The sequence below is a fragment of the Enhydra lutris genome, unplaced genomic scaffold (assembly GCF_002288905.1).
Source record: "Enhydra lutris kenyoni isolate GAN:26980312 unplaced genomic scaffold, ASM228890v2 scaffoldscaffold82, whole genome shotgun sequence".
Lineage (NCBI taxonomy): Eukaryota > Metazoa > Chordata > Mammalia > Carnivora > Mustelidae > Enhydra > Enhydra lutris.
The window spans coordinates 2,604,999-2,610,998 of NW_019154166.1; positions in this window are offsets into that span (position 1 = coordinate 2,604,999).

A 6,000-nucleotide genomic window follows, 5' to 3' on the forward strand; every position below is an offset into this window, starting at 1 on the left:
TTCATCAGCACTGCGGGACCCTGAGTAAGTCTGCTTCATTTGCCGCGGTTTGGAGAACAACAAAATCTCGCTTCAGACTGCAGGGGAGGGCGGTCCCACAGTCTAACCAAATAAGGACCTTGGAAAGGGCCTGTGTCCCTGGGCCCCACCCCGGCTGGGGACGCCAGGCCTTCGCTCCTGAGCAGGTAAAACTGTCAGGGGACCAAGGACAGATGCTTCTGGGACTCGTTGGCATCGAAGCCCCCAAACACTGGGGTTCCCGATCCGTGGTGAGTCCCCACGGGGGCTACGGTTCGCTTGCGAGGACTTGGGAACGCAGCTGATGGGACGGAAGGGAAACTTCGGATGCAAATCGTAACGTGTGGACAGGCTTCGTGGGCGGTGGTCTGGTCTCCCTGACACCAGCGGGCTCCGGGGACGGCCACTGCATCTGCCCAGAGACAGCTTCCCCCGTCTGGTGCGCTCATACCAAACGCGCGTAAATCTTTCCTTCTGCCAATACTGGTCACGCTAATTGGGGACCCATAAACTCGCCTGCGCCCACACTGGTGGTTAATTCGACAGAGCATGGAAGAGCACAGCGTCCTGCCCGTTAGCAGTTAGAGCCCCTGTGTTCACGGATTGTCCCTACGACAGCCACATACATGGGCTTGGGTTGTGGCAAAAGCGCCACCACCAGTGCGCCCTGGGATTTGGGGCCACAGAGTTTCCATTTGAGAGACAATCACTGGCTTGCTGTAGAATGCTCACTGAAACGGCCCCCATGACTAAAGGATAGAGAAGAATCTTGAACCAGAATGCCTGTAGGGTCTCGGGCCATGCCGGAGAAGCAGCCCAACGGGGAGGGCAGCGCCTGGCAGACTTCCACGACAAAACAGAAACGGTTTATGCTGGAACGTGCTGCTAGGGGGATGCCAGGAGCGCCTCCAGAGCCAGTAACCTCTTCTCCCCCAGGGCCAACTCCAGAACCAGCCGAAGGGGTGCTGATCTTATGGTGGGGCCCTCGGAACAGCTCTCTGTGGGCCAGTCACGAGCTTCCTGGTTCATGGATGGGAGTTCCAAGGTGAACATGCAACACTGCTTAGAAGACCACTACCCATCTCTAATCGAAGCAGGGACAGGTGACAGCTCAGGAGGCTGAGAGGCGTGCGGGTTGACCCACTGTTTGAATTTTTACCCTCGCAAGGGTGCTGGCCGATGGCCTGGGCGTAGGGTCCCGCAGAGGACCAAGAGGAGACCGGACGATGGAAGGGTACCCCTGCGCAGTGTGGCTCCGTAAAAATCACTGAGAATTTAGGGGGTGCATTAAAGCAGGACACGCCAGTGCCCACCCCAAGAACCCCCTTCCCGAGCTGGACGGTGATGTCAAGGTGCCCGGGCATATCCTGGTGGGCTTCCTCGAAGAGACCACCAGCATCCGTAAAGCAAGTGGACACAGGTGTATGTCCTGGAGCAAAGCGGGGCTGGGCTGAGTCAGGCCATCTTGTCCTTGCCCTGGGAAGCGCGGGGTACCAGCCGGAAGCCTTTTCTCTGGCAGCAAGAGGCCGGGACTGCAGGTGGCCACCAATGGGCCCGAGAAGGAACACGCTTTACATACCTGGTGGCAGGTGCCAATGCCCGAAACGCTACGGGAGGATGAAAACAGGAAGCACCGCACTGCTCCATGGTTCTGGGCCATAGTTTCCACCCCAGGAACACATCTTCGTCTTCAGAGTAACAGCTGGGTAGGAATCAGTACACACGGTGGGAACGTCTGTTGTCCAAAACGGGAAGACAAAGGCATAACGAGCTGGCTTGCATGCCTTCCTGAGCATGGGGCCACATCCATACAGGGGCAGCCACCACGCAGATCACTCCGTGTTTCTAGGTGATCTGGGGAAAGAAGCTGACACAGTCGTACAGTTCTTTCCCATATCACTTACTTACGTACTTACCTTTTTTTTTTTTTTTTTAAAGTCAGCTTTTTACCCAACGGTGGGGCTCGAACTCACAACCCCGGGATCAAGAGTCGTGTGCTCCACCCACTGAGCCAGCCAGGAGCCCCTGCTTTCTTTCTTCCTACCTGATGCAGGTTCCCAGTTTCCTACTGATCCTGGTTCCCAGGACCAGGGCTGCAACGGTGGGTACTGGAAGCAGGGGTGTGATTTCAGAGAAAGAAACTACACCTTTAAACCTTGTGTCAGAATTCCTAATGGACTCACGCTTTGTCCTTTTTTTTTTTTAACCTAAGCTTTTATTTATTTATTTGAGAAAGAGAGTGAGTGAGCAAGAGGGAGAGAGAGAGAGAGAGAGAGAGCACAAGCTGGAGGAGGGGGAGAGGCAGAGAGAGAAACGGATTCTCCCCTGCTGAGCAGGGATTCTGATGCTGGATTTGATCCCAGGACGCTGGGATCATGACCCGAGCTGAAGGCAGACACTTAACCCACTGAGCCACCCAGGCACCCCCGCACTGTGTGTTCACCTATTCGGGCGACATTGGGGTTAACGTTGAGTACGGCGTGTTGCCCAAAGGTCCGGAGAGACCACTAGTTTGTACCCGGAGATCCCACCTAGGTGAACAGCAGGGACCAAGGGGGAGGCATTTGCCAGAACGTGGCTACCGAGGACACTCTGGGCCAGCACAGTGGCCAACCTTGATGTCCCCTCCAAAGGTGGAGACGTTCCCGTCTAAACAGGGAAGAGGAGGAAAGTGAGGGTCTGTGAGAGAAATCCAATATTGCATCGATGCTTTTTTTTTTAAGATTTTTATTTATTTATTTGACAGACAGAGATCACAAGCAGGCAGAGAGGCAGGGAGAGAGAGGAGGAAGCAGACTCCCTGCTGAGCAGAGAGCCCGATGGGGGGCTCCATCCCAGGACCCTGGAATCATGACCTGAGCCGAAGGCAGAGGCTTTAACCCACTGAGCCACCCAGGCGCCCCGGTATCAATGCCTTGAGAGAGGCTCAGAGCAAGGGATGATTTTGCCTCTTGGGATAGTGACCAGAATGCCACGGAGCCAAATGTCGCCGAGACCAGTCCTGCTTCTGGAACCTAACAGCGTCAAAGCCTGCAAGCCCGACCGGCATCTCTCGAAGAGGCACTGCTTGCAACGATGGGCAGGACTGACGGCTAATGACCGAGAGGACCTTATTAACGGGCCAGTTATCGTCTGGCTCTGGGGTTTCAGCTTGTGTCTGCTGACCCCATCGCTACGATTCAACCTCTTCCCGTGAACAGGTCTAATGATAATACTGATCCTAATACTCACATGCATTGGGAAAACCGGCTTGAGGAAGAGCCCTGTTTAGCTAACCATCAGCTGGTTTCGGCAACACCGAGCTGGAAGCCCAGGCCCCAGGGAGACAGTCATGGAGAAGGACAGAGGTCCTCACCTGAGAGCCCAGCCGGCTTTACGGGGAGCCGCAGAGCCCCCCAGGGCAACCCACAGATCATAAAATCACACACGGCTGCTTGTACTCAAGGGACAAGTCACTAAATGTCTGGGCATTTTATTACCGAGCAACCAAGAGACAAAATACGTGAAATTTCCAGTTCCGGAAGCTTCCAGGATTCTGCCTCTTTGATGTGCAACCCCAGCAGCCCTTGGGTCGAGCTGTCTCCTCTCTGCCGGGTCAAGCGGGGATGTCCACCATCTCCCTGGTTTCCAGAATGCCAGCGTCTCTCATCCCCTCCCCCATCCTTCTCGTCCTTCTGATTCCTTTAGGGTTATTTCCGTGGGGCTTTGGGATGGAGCGGAGAAAAGTAGATGACCGATCTGTGGGTTCAATGTTTCTCCTGAATTCGTCCCTCATGCGCGGACCTTCCCCTCCACTTGTTTTCTTACCCACGGGCTTCTCTGCTCGGAGGGTCCTCCCGGCCTCCGCAACACCAGCGCTGGGAGGTTTGGGACCAGTGTCCTCCTCGCTGCCAGCAGTTTTGTGAGGAGCACGCTGATTGTCTCTCCCATCCCCGGTGGACATCCCAGAGGACAGTCCTCATTCTAGAGACTCCAGAGACACGCCCCCCTCACCCCCTGCCCCTGGCCCTGCCATGGGTCTGTCCATCATTCTGGCCCTTTGGTTCCCTGGCCTCCTCGAGTCATGGAGAGAACCTGCTTCAGCCGCGCCCTCCCAGGACCGAACTCTGGGGGGCCTATCCCCTCTCCCCGCACCACCCCAGCTCGGAAGTCTCGGTTCAGCCCTGCCTGCCCATCACCATGGCCCGGGAGTCTCTCCTCTGGTCTGAAGCTGATCCTGCCAGCTGTGCTTGCACCCCTCACCCCTACCTCTGCCTGAGACCCTCCATTTCCGGCGTCTTCCCCAGGTTTTCTGGGGACCGCCCAGCACGCATTCACCCAGCTCCCAGGAGCAGAGCCTGGTCTCGTCTGCAGGCCCCTCCACCCTCACCCTCTGTCCCTGTCCTCTGGGTTGGGCTGGCCCCACCCTGAGTCCCCTGTGACCCAGGGTCTCCCAGTCTATCCCGCTGTCAGGGACTGAGCTGGGCTCAGGAGCGGGCTCCTGACCAAGGTCAGGCCCATCGGAGCCCAGAGACCCAATTCGTGGACTTGTGTTAACACTGTCGGGCGAGTGGGGTCTTTGTGAGTGGGAGGCTGGGGGGCCAGAGCCGCTGCAGCCGCTTTGCCACTGAGAGGAGAGCCCTGGGGACAATAAAGCCCATCCCGGACGAGAGCCAAGTCTGACACATGACACAGGTTGCCTGCGCCTAAACCTAGCCGTGCCTGAAATGAGCCCAATCTCTCGAGCTTTCAGTAACACGAGCCCCTCCAGGCTTTCCCACAGCCGGGTTGGTGTCCTGGCCCTCGCTGCATCCGCCAGGGGAATCGTATTCAAACGCGGCCCAAGACAGACACAAAGAACAATTCCCCTAAAAATCTGCAGACGTGGCCGGCAGCGCCCCCTGGTGGCAAACATTGTTTTTTCCAGCCCTACCAAGGGTCTTGTTGGTCCGAGTCTCTCTGGGTTACTTTACAACAGATTTCCTAGTTCACACAATCTGTATTTTCAGCTGTTTATAATTTGGATTACGGTCCTTTCCCAACACAGTTTGTAGTTCAGATCTATAATCCGGAACAAAACACACTCGTGGGGCTTTCCCAAAATCACGAAGTGAAATTAGAACATGCCAGATCACTAGGAATCTGTTCTTGAAACTATCAGAAAAGAGGAAAACAAGGAGGAGAGAAGAAAAACAGAAAACTGTAAGTGGTAGAATGTTAAAATCTGGTCAAGTGTGACCTCACTGGCTTCTGGTTTCCAAGACGAGCCCCTGCGTTCACCTCTCCGTTCCCAGAGCACCCCCTGCACACGCCCCAGTGCTGAGATCACGGCCTCGGAGGGGGGCCTGCACGCCCAGGAAAGGGGGTCTGTGAGCTGTGCTGGTGCCTAGTGGCCCAGCACGCTGTCCTTCCTCCCTCACTAAGCCGGCCGGGGACTTGCCAAGGCCTCCATCCAAGTGGCTGGGAGAGGTTATTACCCAGATAGGTTAAGGGTACAGCCATGGGAGGGGAGGCTGGGGAGAGAGGGGACCTGCCCCACCTTGGCTGCACGGAGTGGGGGGCAGAGTAACCCCCAGGTGCCCTTGGGTCTGATCCACTCCAGCACCTTCAGTCCCTGTCTTACCCTTGGGGGGCCTGGTGGCTGGTCCTGTTCCTGCAGGGACAGGTGCCATTGCCTCATCTCCGCTCACACAGCACCAAGGGCCGACAGCCCTCCACTCTGCGAACCGAGGGGATGGGGCCTGATGGAAGAAGCAAGAAATGATTTGGGTAAACACCCAGGCTGCTCACATCAGCCTGCATGCCTTCTCTGCATCCACTACCAACCGTGTGAAGAGAGACAGAGGGTCCCCTCACGAGCAAGGGCGGTCCGTGTCCTGAGAAAGGGGATTGGGAAGGACAAACTGGAAAGGAATGTCCCCCAGTGGAATGGAGGGAAAACAAATGTGCTTAAGACAGTCACATGAGCACCCTGGGGCGCCTGGGTGGCTCAGTGGGTTAAAG